The following is a 20,133-nucleotide window of genomic DNA, read 5'->3' as shown; positions in this document are numbered from 1 at the left end:
ATAGAAAAGAAAAAAAATATTAGTCTCAAATGTGCATGCATTCCCATTCAGGCTGAAAAGCCTGCAAAGAAATGTTGCTCTCAGCTTTCAGATGCTTAAAGAAGAGAGAGAGGAAACTGATCCAAAAATGGAAGACAGGTGTCTAGACAGCTGCCTACACAGAAATCAACAGAAAACCATACATATAGAAATAAATATAGGCAGTTAGTGAATTTGATGGATGGAAAGATGAGCAGATGGATGGCTGGGTGAATGCTTGATGGACAGATGAGCGGGAACGAAGAGGCAAGCGGCGAGAATTGTGTGAAAGAGACGGGTGGGAGAGGGAGGAGTAGAGAAATCCAGACAGACAGATCCAGCTCTTTACATCCAAGTGAAAGAGGATCTCATGGGCATGTTACTATGTTGGGAGCTTTAAATCGGAGCATATGAAATGTACATGATTAAATATTCATGGGATAGCTTTGGAAATAACTTGCATGTAGCATTATGTAAGACATTCCGTTTTACTGTTTCTGAGGTGGTTTGTTATTTGAACATTTTAAGTTCTGCTTAAATTTGTGGAATTATTCTTTGAAGTCAAAGACATTTTTTTAATTATGGAGAGACGTCTGGGCTAAATAAACTGCTTTGGGATGACTAGGAAAAGAGCAAAAAAAAAAAAAAAATCTTGCTGAGGGATTTGAACGAACTAAGCACAGAGAGCGAGCTTATGGCATTGTAGCATAGTCACTCCTGTTGTAAGTATTGAGGGAATGTAGAAGAAACTGAAAAAAAAAAAAAAAAAAAAAAAAAAAGATAATTAAGCATTTTCACTATAGCAAACTGCTAAAGGCATAACTCAAAAGCCTTATTTGGACGAGACTAGCATTCCTGGAGGATGTTAGAGAAAATTTGGTTTAACAGACATACTTTGCAATTTTAATCCCGTCTGACTCTGCCAAGTCTGTGTTTTTCTCACACACCTTCAGTAAAAATTTCAAGTGATTTTTGACTTCCCGTTTGTGTACCAATCTTCCACATGCTGTACTTTTCACATGCTGTACCATAGAACACTTTTCTACTTTGAAACTGTCCATTTTAAATGAGGCTTAGCCCACAGGACATGACGGCACTTCTGGACCATGTTCACATATGGCTTCCTTTTTGCATGATAGAGCTTTAGTTGGCATCTGCAGATGGCACGGCGGATTGTGTTTACCGACAGTGGTTTCTGGAAGTATTCCTGGGCCCATTTAGTAATGTCATTGACGCAATCATGCCGATGAGTGATGCAGTGTCATCTAAGGGCCCCGAAGACGACAGGCATCCAATAAAGGTCTTCGGCCTTGTCCCTTATGCACAGAGATTTCTCCAGTTTCTCTGAGTCTTTTGATGATGTTATGCACTGTAGATGATGATGTAACAGTTATAAACCTGTTAACATGTTTTTTTTTTTTTTTTGTGTGTGTGTAATTGTACTACTCTCCATGAGGGGGCAACAATGAGCTATAATCTCAGGTATAAAATGAGTGTAAAGAGTAGAAGAAGTCAGATTCGTAATGGATAGTGATGGGCAGATCGAGGCTTCATGAAACACTGAAGCAGCTGAATCAAATGTGCCGTAATGATTCGAGGCTTCGAAACAATCTGACACCCGTCTCCACGCTGACCCCTAGCGGTCAGAGCAGTTCAAATGCAACAAAACTCAGGCCAAACATGCATTAAAAATACACTTTAACAAATGTATTGCAAAAGTTTTATTTAAAGTAAAATCAATTAAATGGAATTAACTAATCATCTAATAAGATTAAATATAGAGTGTCTGTATAATATTTGTTCTTTTATCAATTTTAAAGGCTTGTTTCTCTGTTCCATGACTCAAGCTAAACAGGCAAATAAGATATTAATAACTACCACTATTAATTTTAATTATTCTAATGTATAATTAAAACATCTACAACTGTATAAAACTGATCGGAGATCAGGTAATACCATAGGGTAAAGCCCTAGACACTTGTTCAATAGTTCTGTGAATCTGCATGATTCATGGGCTCACTTTATCATCGCCCTCTATCGGTGAACCATTGAAATTTCGAACTGTTTTGAAACAGTGGTGACGTAATGAAGCCTCGTTCACTAAAATCACGTGACTTTGGCAGTTTGATACACGCTCCGAATCACTGATTCGAAACAAAAAGATTCATGAAGCTTCGGAGCTTCATAAAGCAGTGTTTCGAAATCGGCCATCACTAGTAATGGAGGGACTAAGCATGGCTTATGGCTCCAAACAATCATTGGTTCTGATTGAGAAACCGTGAGTTTGCAAAGCCTTTGCAATTTGACATTGAGGAACATTGTTTTGAAAGTATTCCACAATCTTTTCACACTCTCTTTCACAGCTCTGCCCATCTTTACTTCTGAGAGACTCTGCCTTTCTAAGACATCCCTTTTATAGTTAATCATGTTACAGACCTTATATCAATTAACTTAATTAGTTGCTAGATGTTCCAAAATCTCCCATAGGTGTTCAACTGGGTGAGAGCTGATGACTGCAAATGCCATAGCCTATGATTCACCTCATTTTCATACTCATCAAACCATTTAGTGACCTTTTATGCCTTATGGATGAAGGCATTGTTCACTCCCATCAGGATTAAAATGCTTCATCATCATAGGATAAAGATGATCACAGCAGCTGTGCATTGGTTTGCAGTGACCCTTCCCTTTAGGGGACATGTGGACCAAAACCATGCCAGCAAAATGCCTTCCACAGCATAATAGAGCTACTGGACCTCCAGATTTAAGTTTCATTTGTCACCTGGCTGTATATTACAGTACCTCATTACAAAAGCTCAAGAATTTGTTTTCATGACATGAAAACACCAGCTGAAAAGTATTTTCCACAATATATTTCAATGAACAAGAACACACTGAGAAACACAAAGAGAAGGATTTGAGGAGACAGAAATAGATCTAAATAATCTACTGAACAACAGAAACCTTTTCAGTCACTGAAAACTGCCCTTTACACTTCCATTGAAAATAAAATGGCACAACTAACTGAGCTGAAAGGTCTCATTGAAGCAGGTAAGCTGGTTGATTGAAGCAGCAAACATCTCAACTCATCTCAGACTTTTTTCAGTTATTTCGAAGCAACTGTTGGTTAATTAAGATTTGACAAAAGGATTCGCACCTTCATTGGACATGTTTACTAAATAATGTTTTGTCAGTTGTGATACAAACGTTCAGTGTTATTCATGATTGTCACAAGAAATCATTCATAAAGAACAGAATTCAAGCAACACAAGTATAGTCTGATATAAACAGGACCTGTTAGTAAAATAAATTTATATTATATTACATTTATTAGACACTTTTATCCAAAATGACTTTCAAATGAGGAATGCAAAAACTGGCTTGGTGAATTTAGCCATATGAGTGTCAATAAACTGGGTCTTTATTTATTTATTTATTTATTTATTTATTTATTTATTTATTTATTTATTTATTTATTTATTTATTTATTTATTTATTTTTAAAGTAGGACTGAACCAATTAAAAACATCATATTATTATAATTAATGGGTTTGGTAATGTTTTTTTTTCCCCCTCCTATGATTATCAATACAACAAAACAATTATATTTTATATGTATGTTTTAATATTTCACAATTATTATTATTATTATTATTATTAATGTTGAAAACAGTTGTTTTTTAATGTTTTTTTTTTTTAATAGAACAGAATTTATTTGACAAAGTTTATTTTTATTTTATTATTCAATTAATATTTACAGAAAGACTTTACTGCCACTTTTGATTTTAATGCATCCTTGCTAAATAAAGTATTCTTTTTGTTTTGGTCTACACATGCACTACGGTTTATGCCAGAGATTTTCAACCTTTTTAAATCCAAGGCACCCCATTGTCAAAGACAATATTTGAAGACCCACCAGTCTAGAAGTGACAATATATTAAAATAATTAATTAATTAAATAATTAATTAATTAAAAACAAAATCTGGATGTTCTTCGGGTTTCACACTCTTTAGATTACTTTGTTTTCCAGTTGTTTGTTGAGGCCAAGTTAACCCAGAAAAAAGACAGTTGTTGAAGGAATAAATTAAAATAAAAATATGATGTGTGATATTTCAAGCTTGAAATGCTTGTTTACTGGTCAGGGGGTATGAATAATCATACTATTTTAACATTGTTTTTAATATACTTAATTAACTAAACTGACAGCTAATTTTGACATCTAAAAAAGTACACAGCAGTTTTATATCCAAAGCTCATCTCGAAGTTAACACTACTGAAAGCTGTGGAAACACATAGGCTGGCAAATCAATGCAAAAAGCTGCAAGGATGAAAACCAGTCAAGCTGTAACTGACATAACTGTGTTGACACAGACAGACGTTCATTGGCACAGACATCAAAGAGACGTAAATCAAGTGCTCACCTGAGGAACAGGCACCCTGGATTGGAAATGGTATGACATTATAAGATGATATTTCAAGCACATTTGGAAGAAGTCATGGGCTCATGTCATGTCAGTCTTTTTCCTTACCAAATACAGGTGGGCTACCCCATATACCCTACCCAATTATTAAAAAAAAAAAAAAAAAAAAAAAAAAAAAAAAAATGAAAATAACAGTAATAATTTACATGTGATCAATTTTTAGTTTTATTTAATCAATTGATATTGATAAGTTTATACATTTAGGGGTTTGTGCTAAAACAATGTATCCTTATAAAGCTTACTGTATGGCATTTTTGACAATATATTGATTGATTTCAAAGGCCTTTAAACTATCAGCATGATAATTTGCAAAGCTTTGCTGAAAACCTGTTGCACACAATCTACAACATTCTGTAATAATATGATTGATAGTTTAAACATTTAGCAAGTAAAAGGCCTTTTAGTATAATTCTAAAAATGTCCCCGTTCAGGTCATGGTGCTCATATCTTTTTACTGTGAAATCATTACTGATTTTTATAAACATTCATTTTGTACGTGAGATTAAAGTGAGATTAAATCCATAAAGTATATTTATGCATACTTAATCATTACCAGTTTCCATAGAATTCTGAGATTGCATTTCATTGTTTTTATTTATTTTGAGGAACACAGAATGTTTTCATGTGTGAGATGAGTAAACGCATGTTCACATTTAGTCTAGAACTACAATAACCATCATGTTCACACAGCGCACACAACACCTCTGTACTTTATTTATCTCAAATTGGGGACAGGAGAGCTGTCAGTCAATAAATGTGAAAAAAGTAACTTGTGTTACTTATTTGAAAAAGTAACTTAAAAAAAAGTTATGTGTTACTTTACCAGTTACTTGAAAAAGGTCATCTGATTATGGAACTCAAGTTACCCCCAACACATGGTTAGAGGTTTAGATCATAAACAGAGTATCTCAGGAACATCAATATGGTGCTGACTTACAAACACTGTAAAATTCCTGGCCTTCTGAAGAGTGAATGTGGGAAATCTAGAATGACTGCCACTTCCTCAGACACTTGCACCTCCTTTTCACAGCTACTGGTGAATTACTTCCAAGGTGCCAAGGGTACATGACAGTCTTGATGATTGCTGACAGCTTTTTTTAGATGGGTGGAAGCTGTTCCTGCTAAGAGTACAACAGTCAGTCAGTCCACAGCCAAAACTCTTCTCAAAGATTACATCCCACTGCCAGTCAACTCAGATACCACACTGCATTGTCAATGTTTACAGCAAACTTTATTAACAATGTGACTGCTACTACTTCAGACCACAAATTGATTAAATCAGTTAGCAAAGACAGACAGTAATGCATAACCCCAAGATCCTTCTCCTACCAACCAACCAACCAACCAACCATAGTGTTGCTTCTAGATAGATACCTTCCCTGCTGAAAAATCCAGCATAACTCAGTATGAATTCCATATTGGTCAAGGCTGGTTAGCATTATCATTATCATGGTTCTCCAAAGGTCCCACTTCCCATGCTGATGAACAGCAAACCAGCACCCACCATCCCTTACTGGTCACCAGCAAGCAAAACATATGTTATGCTGATGATTTTTCAGCAGGGTTATCTGAATTATTACTGGTAAGATACAAATAAAGGTTTATTAACTTAAGAATACATGTAAGTGAATTTACAAAAATAAAAGCTGAAAATCTCATCCTAAACCCCACTGCTCACTCTGCCAATTATGAAGACTAATTGTTAATGAGATGAGATGAGTTGAATTGTCTGTGGTTATCAACAGCACTAGAAAAATCTTTTAAGGCCTTTGGAAACTTTACTGTACCGTATGTCTTTCCAAGGTCCCAATAATACCAGCTGACTTTTATTTTATTTCTGACAATGTGATTGATTATTTTGTTGACATCTTTCATGAAATAGCATCTGTGGGCAAATTCCAAATTGTGTTTTTGATCCCTTGAAGGGAATTTTATCATTATACTCATGTGAGCCAGGGTGTCGAGTCCTTGTGATTCATTTTAAAGCTAGATGGCGGAACGTTATAAGTTAACGTACAGACAGAATAATTCAAATTGTTTTGTTGTGATATATTACGCACATTTTCATCATGCATTTCATAAACAGGTTTTATAGGTAAGAAATATGTTTAATAATAAATACGCTAGGTAAATGTGACTACCTGCCCAGTCCGAAGAAGAAACAGAAAATTTAAAGTTGAGAACACACACACTGGCAAGGGGTATGCAAACTTTTTAGCACAACTCTCTCTCTCTCTCTCTCTCTCTCTCTCTCTCTCATATATATATATATATATATATATATATATATATATATATATATATATATATATATATATATATATATAAACTAAATCATGCATTCTAAACAGATTTTTTTTTTTGCTGTTGTTGAAGAAAGCTTTCATTTTAATAAAGCTTTGATCATGTCTGAGGTAAATTATTGAATTAAATAATAATTTAATTTGATTTGATTGACTGGTTAGACACAACTTTTCTCTTTATGTCTGAATCCCCACTGATTGCTAATTGTAATTATAATAAGCAGTTTCCTTTTATTCTTTAGTGTAGTCTTGCTCGATTCATTAATATTTTTTGCTTATATAACTACAAGTATGAATATTTTACAAACTTGTAACTCTCCCACTTTCTCTCTAAATACGTTTGCTACTTTTGATCATTTTCCTTTGGAAAATATATTTGCAGTCGCATTAAAGAATAAAGTTACTTGGGGAGTTACAGACAGATGCTGTGCCTCCATAGCTGGAATACATGATATTCTGCTGATGAATATGCATGCGGTTGATTCAAGTTCAATTTGAGGATTCAAGATATCCTTGAGATTGTAAGAAACACATTTTTGACTCTCTCCTATTGACTGCAATACTCCACGTGTGACAATTGACATGTTTCTTACTGCATCTGTCTGTATATACTGTCTATAGGGTCATATCATAAAATATCCAAACATCCCCTTATCTTTTGTAATAAAAGAGTTTGATGTATTATGAAAACAAACTGTAGCTCTCAGAACTCAAAAATCCTTCACCAGTCCAACAAGATCTAATGAAACTTAGCTGCAAAATTGGCTCAATGTGAAATCTTACTGATGTAATATACAGCATACAAGAAAAAGAAACTTCTAATCCCACTACTGGCTATTTAAATGTATAGTTTGCACACACACAGAAAAATAAATAAATAAATAAATCTTCCATCATTTACTCACCCTCATGTCATTAAAACATTTTAAAATTAATAAAACCAAAAAAAAAAAAAAAAAAAAAAAAAAATGCTCTTGTGAAGTAAAATGACTACTTAAGAGTTATTAAATTATGACAATTACATAATGACTAATTATATTATGAATTGTATATAGTGGTGCAAATAGGTTCACAGCAGGGGGAAATTAGATGGCTTCACTACCATGTTTATACTTAACTTTTTTAGAGTTGTTATTCTTCTCTGTTTTTATCTATTTGCCCCATTTGCTGTGCAATAAATAGTAATGGCACCTACAGGTAAAGTGTGCAATTTCTGAAACATAAAACATAGGCCCTTGTCCCAAATGGCACACTTTATATGCACTTATGGTCTTGTGGACTCACATTGACTGCTGTGTACGCATGATCGTGAAGTCCACGAGACCACAGGGTGTCTCAATTAAGGTTTCAAAAGGTGGTCAACATGTACCTTCGATGCACACTTTTGCCGATCCCGCACTGAAGCGAGCTCCAAACTTCTACCCAACAGTCAAGCGGTATTTTGTTGTAAAATGCGGACTCATAAAAATGCAAAAGTGCATAAAAATGCAAAAACGTAACAGCCAACTAATATTTTAATGAGAGTTAGTTGACGTAGTTGCAAATTAATGAGAGTTATCTGACATTAAGTTGCAAAGTTACTTATAGTTAGCAGGGCTCTGACCCGGTTCAAGAAAGCTGGAGGTTTGTGTTTGTCCGTCACTAGAACGGCTGCATCTGAGGCAATAAATGCATTTCATTATGTTTTCATCAACTTACAGGTTACAAAGTTTATTGTATGTTGATTGGGTGCTTAGTTTTTCCTGTTGTTTAATACATTTGGTCAAAATCCTGTATTATAAAAGATGAAGTGCTATGCATAGGCTGTATTGGCATGTCTAGACGGCAAATACCAGACTACAACTCTCTTCTCTTTACATAACACATTAGCCTTTACAAATCATGGCTTTTGAGTAAAGAAATTGCTATACTTATTCAAACCACCAGTTCTTTATTTACCAAAGCAGAGACCATGTCTAAAACGTGTGCAGCACTTCATTCTAAATGGAGGCGAGTGAAGCTATCGTATTACCTTTTGATTGCAGTTTAAGTTATGAGAGCATAAATGTTTTAAAAATGTGGCTAAAATGTTGCAACATGCATTGCCAAACAAGCAATCTTTTTTTCAATGAATTTATAACCCCCAAAATGGCGATGTTAAAACATTAAAATAAAAAAATAAAAGTCATGTTTTTAAAAAAATGTATTATTTGTGGTCTAAGAAGATGGAAAATAGCAATAAATTAATTTTCTGATTTCTCTGGTCTTGCCATTGTTAGGGTTAAGGATCCACTGGAGTTACGAGGTTTAAAGGGGACATATAATGTAAATCTGACTTTCTCAGTGTTTAAGTTGTGACTCAACAAATTTGGCTGATCGTTACATGATCAGGTCCCCGGTGCATCTACCAACCCAGAAAACGTGAAAAGGGGCAACCCAGTAACTTTGTTTTGGTAAGCCTTTCTCTGCAAGCGTGTGGAAAAACGAGCTGCTCAGATTTCACTTCCCTTGTGACATAGGAAGTGGATCTTATTATAATATTTCTGCCCCATAATCTGCACGTTTCCACCCTCGGCGCCGCCATTTTGTTTTCACAAGCGAAAACGGTGCAAAGCAAGCTAACTGATCTGTGGTTGGCTGCACAGATGAGCACAGAAGAGAGTCTTGTTAGTTTGGATAGCCTTGAAGTTGACCCTGGTAAGCTTGATTGCTAAAAAAGGTGCGTTTCTGTCCGAGCAATATTTTGGAAAAAAAAAAAAAAAAAAGATATCAGACCATTCACAGCATTTGATAGCAATCAGAAAAGTTAGCATGTATGGCTCTGTTTGGCAAACAGGTATGCTATATATAGTGGGCTTCCATACAGGTTTTGCACAAAATACAATTGAATCAACTCCACATAGCAACTACATAAATGTATCCACTAATCATTCAGAAACGCCCAGTTGCATTCCAAAAGTTATAACTTCTTCCTGAGTCTCTTCATCAGTGACCGACTCTGGTTTGAACAATGTAAGGATGAACACTGACAATTGTCATTTTGGCTGCGTGAGATTCTCCAGCTTTGTTGTCGTTGCGCAACTGAAGCGGTAAAACTCCACCCTCTTTTGGAAAGAGGGCTGGGAGCAGCAGCTCATTTGCATTTAAAGGGACACACACAAAAACAGCACGTTTTTTCTCACACCCAAATAGAGGTAAATTTAACAAGCTATAATAAATGATCTGTGGGGTATTTTGAGCTGAAACGTATATTACATCTTGTGAAAAGGGGCATTACAGGTCAAGTTCAGTTCAAGCTCTTGTATAAAGTATAGGCAAAAAAGCAAAAAATAAATAATTATATTAACTGGTGTTTTTTTTTTTTATTGTTTTATTGTTTTTAGAACATTAATGACACGGAGGGGATGCATGAACAGATTACTGATTCTGCTTGGAGTGAACTGATTTTTTTTTTTTTAAGCCCTGATTAGTAGAATGTCTAAAGTGGACTATTGAAATAAATTGTAACCTAAAACTCTTCAATCAATTACATCACTTTTAATTGCAAACTACTGGTAAGATACAACATTACTGATATTTAAAATGTGTTTTGATTAATGCTTAATTAGCTGTTAATGCAGCTTAAACACAGTTAATTAGACATTAAATAGGTTTTGTTAATATAATAGGTTGATATTCTATGCATTTGCACACCAACCAAAAGTTTGATGAAAGAATTGATTAAATGTATGTAAAAAAAAATGCCATGGAGAGAAAGAGGGATGGCAAGGTCTTCTGTCTGTTGACATACACAGTGTCCACATGTTGCTGGTGACAGTATCAGACTGCATTAAAAAAAAAAAAAAAAAAAAAAAAAAAAAACCGAATGAGCATGATGCAACCACACAGACTGTCAAGACTTCAAAGATGTTGGTGTTTGGGGATTTATACAGACACACACACACACACACACACACACACACACACACACACACACACACACACACACACACACACACACACACACACACACACACACACACACACACACACACACACACACACACACACACACACACACAAAAAAAAAAAAAGTCTGCAGAACAATGAATGAAGAAATGCAAAAAGTGCTGAATTAAGTTTAAGAAACTGTTCTCAGTCTGTGCATTCAGCCAAAAGTGAGCAGTTTATTCGATGTAGCTTGCTCAGGAATTAGTGCTGGAAGTATAACTTGGTTTAGCTAGTTTTTAGCTGGTTTAGCTTCTTTTAAGCTTCAAAAGTACACAAACCTACCATAAAACCTTTTAAAAAGTTGTTAAAAAGACTATATTCTTATATAAGTCTTATATATTCTTATATTCCTGCACACCCAGGAACCCTGCATCTTCCTTCTTATAACATATTATGTCAATGTTTTGTCCAAAAAATCCTCTCAGAATTATTTGTCCCTTTTAATTTTATCACCACTCAAAGAACATGCTGAAATGCTGAAACTGGTTGATTTAAGAATAAAATGATGGCCACTCAGTGATAACAGTTGGGTTATTAATGTTTTCCATTTAAGCTATTAACTTCAAATTTCCGAAGGTTTTCTTCTATTCTCTCAACTGTTCCACCACTTTTCTTTTCAAAGGTTATGAAATGCTCTTCAGTAATCACAGTGTGCTGGCTTTGAAAAGCCTGACTGCTCTCTACGGCTTTCTCATTTCATATCACGTCCTTGGAGATATAAATTTCAGACACAAAATGCAGTGACTTTAATGTATGCCAGCCACGTTGAATTTAATAATGCAAATGCGTTTATAGGGTTTGAAAGGACAAGACGCATTAGTCAACGTCACAATGGTGAAAAAGATACTCTACGATTTAATTATGACTTTTCGGTCCCGTTTAAGGAATAGACACAGGCACAGTTGTTGAAAGGGTATCTGAGGGTTTACAGTGGGGCTCACAATAATGAATACAGTCCATTGTGATGATTTTTTTTTTTTTTTTTTTTGATTCTGCTGCTGCAGCTGACAAGTGCAAACACTTGTCAAGATTCAGCTTTACCTGATAAGGCAATAACCCCTGACAACCCCAACAAGCAGCTGACTTTTTAGGGCTAAAACAAACAGAAATTGAAGCCGCACAGCTGCTGGGTTACAGAGTGGCTGTGTGTGCAACAAGCCATTCAAATTATATAAGCAAAACAAAGTATAGTATGAGTCTCTTTATATTTGAAATCCTATTTCTGCTCAACATACTGAAATAGAAATGTATGGGGAAGAAAAACAAATTAAAAATAATTACATTTCACTTTTACAATATTTTTTGTAAACTGTGCTCATGATTGGGAACATAAGATCTTAATTAAACCAGCTGAAATGTTTTCTGATAAAAAAAAAAAAAAAAATATATATATATATATATATATATATATATATATATATATATATATATATATATATATATATATATATATATATATATATATATATTGTAGTATTTTGTAGTATTTATGGTATTTTATTTTAAAGATTTTGATATGTCAAAAGGTAATAGCGTTTAACAGTCCAAAGGCCAATACAGCCATTTTATCTGTGATTAAAATATATTAAAATGTAATATATATATATATACACATGGGTGTCCGAACCATTGTATGTGGGTGGGACAAGACCCACCCACTTTTTTAGACCAATGATATTGGACCCACTCACTTTACCGTTTCTAATTCAGCATTTGTCTGTTCATTTTTCAGAGCATGTCAGTCACTTAATTAGACATAACCAACTATGTTTTGTAAGCCTTGTGTTTATTTGACAGTATTAGCACATGTATATCGTGTTGTACAGTATAACAGACTATGTTAATGGGTCACAGTCACAGACACTTAGCCTTATAATTGGTGAGGTATTCCTCTGAATATGCAATCTCTTGATTCTTTTCCCCAAATCATTACCGTTTTGCCCTATATTTTCACAGAGTGATCATGGCCACAAATTTATAATTTGTTCCCTTATTTTACTGAAATTACAGACACATAAGCCGATTACTATTTTAAATTAAGGAGGGACGAGGGAATTAATTAGTCGTAGAAACAAAATTATTATTTATTTATTATTATAATTATTATTATTAGTTATAACTTAGGCTATAAAAAGTTAGGCCATTCTGGTTTTTCCTCTTCTTTAGCATGTCAGTTCGTAGCATTTCCCACACGCCAGTATTCAGTTTCACTTATCAGTGCAACATCTTGTGCGGAAGATAGATAGATAGATAGATAGATAGATAGATAGATAGATAGATAGATAGATAGATAGATAGATAGATAGATAGATAGATAGATAGATAGATAGATAGATAGATAGATAGATAGATAGATAGATAGATAGATAGATATTTAGATAGATAGATAGATAGATAGATAGATAGATAGATAGATAGATAGATAGATAGATAGATAGATAGATAGGCTACAGTTTGCTATCTATCTATCTATCTATCTATCTATCTATCTATCTATCTATCTATCTATCTATCTATCTATCTATCTATCTATCTATCTATCTATCTATCTATCTATCTATCTATCTATATATCTATCTAGGGTGCTATTTGTAGGGGGGTGGGCGGGATTTCCCCCCTTTAGTCTATGTATCCCTGCCTTTGCTAAATTATTTTTATACCGCTGGGATAAAAAAAAAAAAAAAATGAAAAAATACCAAAAATAAAAATATGTTTTAAAACATCGCCAAGTAAAGCGCTGCGTTTAAAAAGAAATGACTCTCTACAACCATAACAAAGGGGACACTTTTCAGACGTGCATTCCAACTTCACCTCAGCGCCAGGCGCAAGTCAAACGAGCGCAGTAAGGATGGGGGACCTTCAGTTGAACAACAGTGAACTGCGGTCAGATGATATGTTGTCAGGCTATGTCAGTTAAACTTCAAAGACAATTTTTTTTTTTTATGTGGGCTGGTCAGTTTTATTTTTAATATATATAAATAAATAGCTTTTACAGTCTGACAGCACATAGGACGGGTTTTTATTGTTATCACGATTTCACTATGATTATAATAATATTATTAATAATAAAGGCATTTGGCCCAGTCGGCAACGACCGGCCCGGTCCCAAATGGGCCGACCGACCCACCCCCATTTGTTACTGTTGCTATGTATGACATGCCATGCCGCTCTCACGCCACAAATCATGTTCTCTCAGAGTGAAAAATATAATGGAGCAAAGAGGACACTGGCAATGCGTCAACAGAAGAGAAATTTAAACAATAAATACTGTTTTGTGGCTCTTTAATGTGTCTTGACAGATTGCTGTAGCACCTCAGTTCAAGCAGCCCGTGACACTACACATTTTTCAAATTAAAGTCCACGACGTTAATCTAACTGCTTTGTCGGACATAAATGTGGATATGGCGTTATGACTGGTTAGATTGCCTGCCAATCAAACTCAGTCAAACTCAAGCACATCATCAGAGAGAGAGCGCTACACGAGTAAATTTCAGTAAAAGTAAGAAAAAAAGGAAAGGCGGTGCAGAAAAGGTTTGAGAAAGCAAAAAAAAAAAAAGGGCTCTTAAGTCCAACACTGCCAAATGATTAACCTTTAACTCTTTTCAAAGGGTTTAAATTCAGCTGTTGCAGCAGAGAACAGTGCCGTAGAGGTCAGAAAAAAAAAAAACCAAAAAAAACAAAACAGAAAATACAGCTACGCAATTCACGCTACTTCTGTGCTCCAGTGTTTTTTGTTTTTGTATTAAACAGTTGTAGCATACAACCCTTGTATATTTTAAAATGTCATTGCTTCTTGATAATTGGTTACACGTGTTTGCTGGCCTGTTACTAAATTACATGACTGAAATATCAGCAGATAGGATGGGATTTAGGGTAAACAGACTGCTGTACGCTTCGCTACTTGCAATATAGGCCTAGGCCTAGTCTGGTGTGGGCTGGTGTGGCTACAGTGCCAGGGCTGAATTTTTGCCCCAGTCCGCCCCTGCATAGACATACTGCATTATATAATAATGATGACATTCATAAAGAATAATAAGAAAGAAAAACTAAATACAACCCAAATAAATAAGTAAATAAAGAAATAAATGCATTACAGTAAAGGGAATTTGGGGGCAAATGAACTTAATTGTCAAGCAATAATAATAATAATAAAAATAAAAATAAAAAAAAAAAATATATATATATATATATATATATATATATATATATATATATATATATATATATATATATATATATATATATATATATATATATTAGAGGTGGGCATAGATTAATTTTTTTTAATCTAGATTAATCTAGATTAATTTTGGAATTAATCTAGATTAATCTAGATTAAAATGGCTCATTTGAATTCTGCCGAAGACATTCAGAATATGTGAGATACCCAAATTGTCCCTGCGTCCCAATGTCCATACTATCCATCCTAAATAGTATGTGAGATTAAAATAAGTGTGTGCCAAAGCATAGTATGTTGAAAAGAGTATGCCAAAAGTCCCCGGATGGTCTACTATTTCCGGTAGATTTTCGAAGTGTGGATCCGTTTTTCATCTGCAAATACCAATGTGGACTTTTATAAAGATCTGATTGGCCATTAAGTTTTAAATGCATCTTTATGCATTAATATGAGGAGAGTTCTCCACATGAAAGACTCGCGACTGCAGATCGACGTGCTGCATTTCTCTCCGATACGGTAGGAAATTAGCTAAATAAAATGTGGAGGATGTAAGATGATTGACAGGGAAGTTTACGGTGACTGGATGCGACAGAGAGCAAAGACTCAACTGTATGACGTGATAGTATGTCCCAAAGCTTGTCTAGTCTTTTGCTACACACTCAAAAGTAAGTACTTTTTGTTCACAGAAAGAGTACATATATTAGGGCATAGTACTATAAGTAGGCGAATTGGAACGCAGCAAATGACTAAAAAGTAGTCCACCATTTTGTCCGACAAAGCAGATAGGAGTTAGAAGATTAACCTCAGTGGAGTTAAACTTTTGTATATTATATTTTGTATATTGACATCTTTCCGCGTTTGAAACAACACTGATTCTCATGTTCATTCATGTTTATTTGATGCTATAAATGGACTCGTAGTAAGAGATGATCAGTTTACGAGCCTCTTGAGCTGAGGCGCTACAGCAACCTGTCACGACCATGGTCACGACACATTAAAGAAAACGGGTTTTATTGTTTGAATTTCTTAAAAAACTACAGTTTTAAAACTGGGACTTTGTTAAATATCATAAGTTACCTGCTTTGTCTTGTCAGTGTCCTCTTTGCTCCGTGATGCATTTATCACTGTGTGACGTGACGGGCCTGACAGCACCAGTCGACCAAAGCAACAGTAACTAATAAGGGGGGCGGGTCTTTGAGAAGGGTCAGTTCGGCTAGGTATACATCCACGCTAAACTATCAAGGTGAAAGTCATCATAGCTTGCGTAGAATAGACCCAGCTCCCAACCCAACTTTGAGAATAGATTATTTTTTTTATCGCCCGATAAGAGTCTCGCGTTAACGCAGCACGTTAACGCCGTTAACGGCCCACCACTAATATATATATATATATATATATATATATGGGGGCAAATGAACTTAATTGTCAAGCAAAAAAATAAAAAAATAAATAATAATAATAATAAAAATATTATATTATAATATATTATATATATATGTATATATATATATATATATATATATATATATATATATATATATATATATATTTTTTTTTTTTTTTTTTTTTTTTTTTTTTCCCCCCCCCCCCCCCCCCCCAAATTTTGGGTGTCATGTACTCATGCTTAAAGAGGGTTTGATGGACTCCATTTTGTTTCCGCTCAGCCAGCCGCCCGTGGGCTGCAGTGTGCCAAATTAATTAAAAAAACATAAGCAGGTGAGACGTTGGTGGGAGCTCAAGTACAGGGACATGATTAGCCATAGTAGGCGAGATTAATGAAGACCTTCTGAGAGAGATTATATTGACTGAGCCTGATTATACTGGAGACCGTTTATTCAGTGGCGTATCATTATGAATAAAGGAATCCATAGATCATATGCAAACCCCCCTCACAGGGCTGATATCTCACTAAACCCAGCCTTTGTCCTGAGCCTCAAAGCATGCATATGAATTCATAACCGGCCCGATCTTACCAAATGAAAATGTATCATATGTGGTTTACCTGTCCAAAAGACAGATTTTTTTTTAATATAAACCTTTCTGATGATTCTTTTTTTTTTTTTTTTTTTGTTATATACATCTTTGTAAGATCTTTTCAAAGCAAAATGCAACACTTCATAATGACAACAGTAGTCAAGCGCCCACAAAACCAACCTAAAAAATTGACACACATGTTGCTGTACTGACTGACCGAAATCCAGAAACAGAATAATCTATTTCATTTTTACAAGGTGTTCTGTGAATCATTTACTGTGAAACTAGAAATGAGAAATCTTAGATTGATTCCAGCAGAGTTTTACTTCGCTCATAATCAACATAACCAAATCAATCCCTAAGCGAAAGATCCATGTTGGCACTTCATGCTTTGTCAAAGCATTTTTGGGAGGCTTATGCAGCTGTATGTGGTGGCCAAATGACATCTCGAATCTTTGGCTTTCTATACGCTGCTCATTCACAGCCAGGCCTGGTGTGCTTAGCATGCTAATATTTTATTCTTGTCTTGACTAAAAAATGTATGTACAATAAACTCTGTTTCTGGGCCCGTGACTCTTTTGCCCTTGGTGGAAATGATTTCATACATCACTTAAAGCACTCCACACATCTATATTCCATCTAGCCGGTATTTAATATTTAAACCACAATATAGAGCGAATGAGTGGTGCTCAGATGTTTACTGTGCCTGGGTTTGAGTACTTTGAGCCCCATTGACAATCTGACAGTAAAATATGTAATTGGATGAGGAACAAAACAAGACAAATTGTATTACTTCAGTAAGATGTGGAAATCAGGCTGTTTTGCTGCCTCAATTTCACATGCAAAGATGCTCAAATAAAAAGAAAGGAACGTTATCTATAGCGCACATAAATGTAATTGCTAAAACTGCAAATGAGACGAAAAGATTGGTGTGGATGTGCAGCAACAGATGGCTGCCTCCATCTTTGCCCTGATGTTGAGCGCACAGCAGCTTTACTCTAATTTCTCAAAACAATTTAAGCTTTGATCACAAACACAAGTTATTATCATCAGAAAGACCGCACGCCTACGCAAGCAAAATGGCGAAAGCAAACACAAACTCTCTTCCTTTCAAGTGAATAATGTGTATGAACATGCGATAACATGCATCAGTGATCTTTTGCAGGGTGAACTCATTTGTATTCATAGGTATTTCTACTATTTTTGTACATTTGGATAATGAAACTTACAATATCAATGTATTGACAACCTTTAATACAAATACAATAAAAACCAACCTTTATTTCATAACCTGATATTTTATGTTTCAGTGTCTTTACAAATAAACAAAAGTGTAAATGTGCTAGATATTTTTAATGAAATATTCTATGTTCAAGTTAAGCTATATCAACAGCATTTAGCATTAATTAAAAAAAACAAATAATAATAATAATAATAATTTCCACTTCTTTGGGGAAAACAACAACAACAATAACAACGAACTTAAAATGGATGTAAATGGGGTCATAAAGACTGTTAAAGGTGCCCTAGAACTTTTTTAAAAAAGATGTAATATAAGTCTAAGGTGTCCCCTGAATGTGTCTGTGAAGTTTCAGCTCAAAATACCCCATAGATTTTTTTTTTTAATTAATTTTTTTAACTGCCTATTTTAAGGCATAATTAGAAACGAGCCGATTTCAGGTTGCGGCCCCTTTAAATCACGTGCTCTCCACCCCTCCCGAGCTCTCGACTCTATCACAGCATAAACAAAGTTCACACAGCTAATATAACCCTTACAAAGTGTTCGTCATGCATACTGAATGCATGTGTCGGATTGTGTGAGTATTGTATTTATCTGGGTGTTTACATTTGATATTGAATGAGTTTGAGGCTATGCTCTGTGGCTAACTGGCTAACACTACACTGTTGGAGAGATTTATAAAGAATGAATTTGTGTTTATGCATTATACAGACTGCAAGTAATGAAAATAACAACGGCTCTTGTCTCCAGTAAGAATACAGTAAGAAAAGATGGTAACTTTAACCACATTTAACAGTACATTAGCAACATGCTAATGAAACATTTAGAAAGACAGTTTACACATATCACTAAAAATATCATTTTATCATGGATCATGTCAGTTATTATTGCTCCATCTGCCATTTTTCGCTGTTTTCCTTGCTTGCTTACCTAGTCTGATTATTCAGCTGTGCACATCAGACGTTCTGCTCTTGTGTAATACTAACTGCCCTTGTGTAATGCCTCAATCATGGGCTGGCATATGCAAATATTGGGGGTGTATACCCCGACTGTTACGTAACAGTCTTTGTTATCTTGAGATTCGCCTGTTTTCCGGAGGCCTTTTAAACAAATGAGATTTATATAAGAAGTAGGAAACAATGGGGTTTGAAACTCAATGTATGTCTTTTCCATGTACTGAACTCTTGTTATTTAACTATGCCAAGATAAATTCAATTTTTAATTCTAGGGCACCTTTAAAAGAATTTCAGAGTGGAAAAAAAAATACTTACTAACATTTTCTGTGTAAAGTTCCAGTATAACCAATTATATTTTAAATTATATTCTAAATATATTGTTGCCATGACAATGTGATGGCATAAACCCTAAAGCATTTGATAAATTTATGTTCTAAACAGCTTTACAAGCTCAAATAGCTTGATTTCACAGAACAATTGATGTAAGTGCTTTTATAAAATTATGGGCACATTTCTGCATTTAAATGCTCCATTCCCTTCCTTTGTAAGTTCCTCACCGTAACCTCAAATTTTGCTTGGGAAAAGTCAAAATTATTATTATTATTATTATTATTTTCTTTCTTTCTTTCTTTCTTTCTTTCTTTCTTTCTTTCTTTCTTTCTTTCTTTCTTTCTTTCTTTCTTTCTTTCTTTCTTTCTTTCTTTCTTTCTTTCTTTCTTTCTTTCTTTCTTTCTTTCAGCTGGAACCTTTATTTGATCTGTTTATGATTTGTGATTATATTTAGGGTTTATCTTGCCCTTCTCAGTGCAAAGGCAGCATTCTTACATGTGCATCCATAATTTAATATGTGCAAATCTTGGGAATTCCTCAACGGTGTCTGTAAATGACATTAAATGAAACAGCATCTCGTCAATTCTGGGATCTTCAGGGGGCACAACAAAATAAACGACAGCGTTCCCAATGGATGGCACAATCTGAATGAAAGCTCACAGTGCTACGGCTTGGAGTATCATC

Source organism: Chanodichthys erythropterus, chromosome 7 (assembly GCF_024489055.1).
Source record: "Chanodichthys erythropterus isolate Z2021 chromosome 7, ASM2448905v1, whole genome shotgun sequence".
In the NCBI taxonomy this organism is placed as follows: domain Eukaryota; kingdom Metazoa; phylum Chordata; class Actinopteri; order Cypriniformes; family Xenocyprididae; genus Chanodichthys; species Chanodichthys erythropterus.
This window is presented reverse-complemented; position numbering follows the sequence as displayed.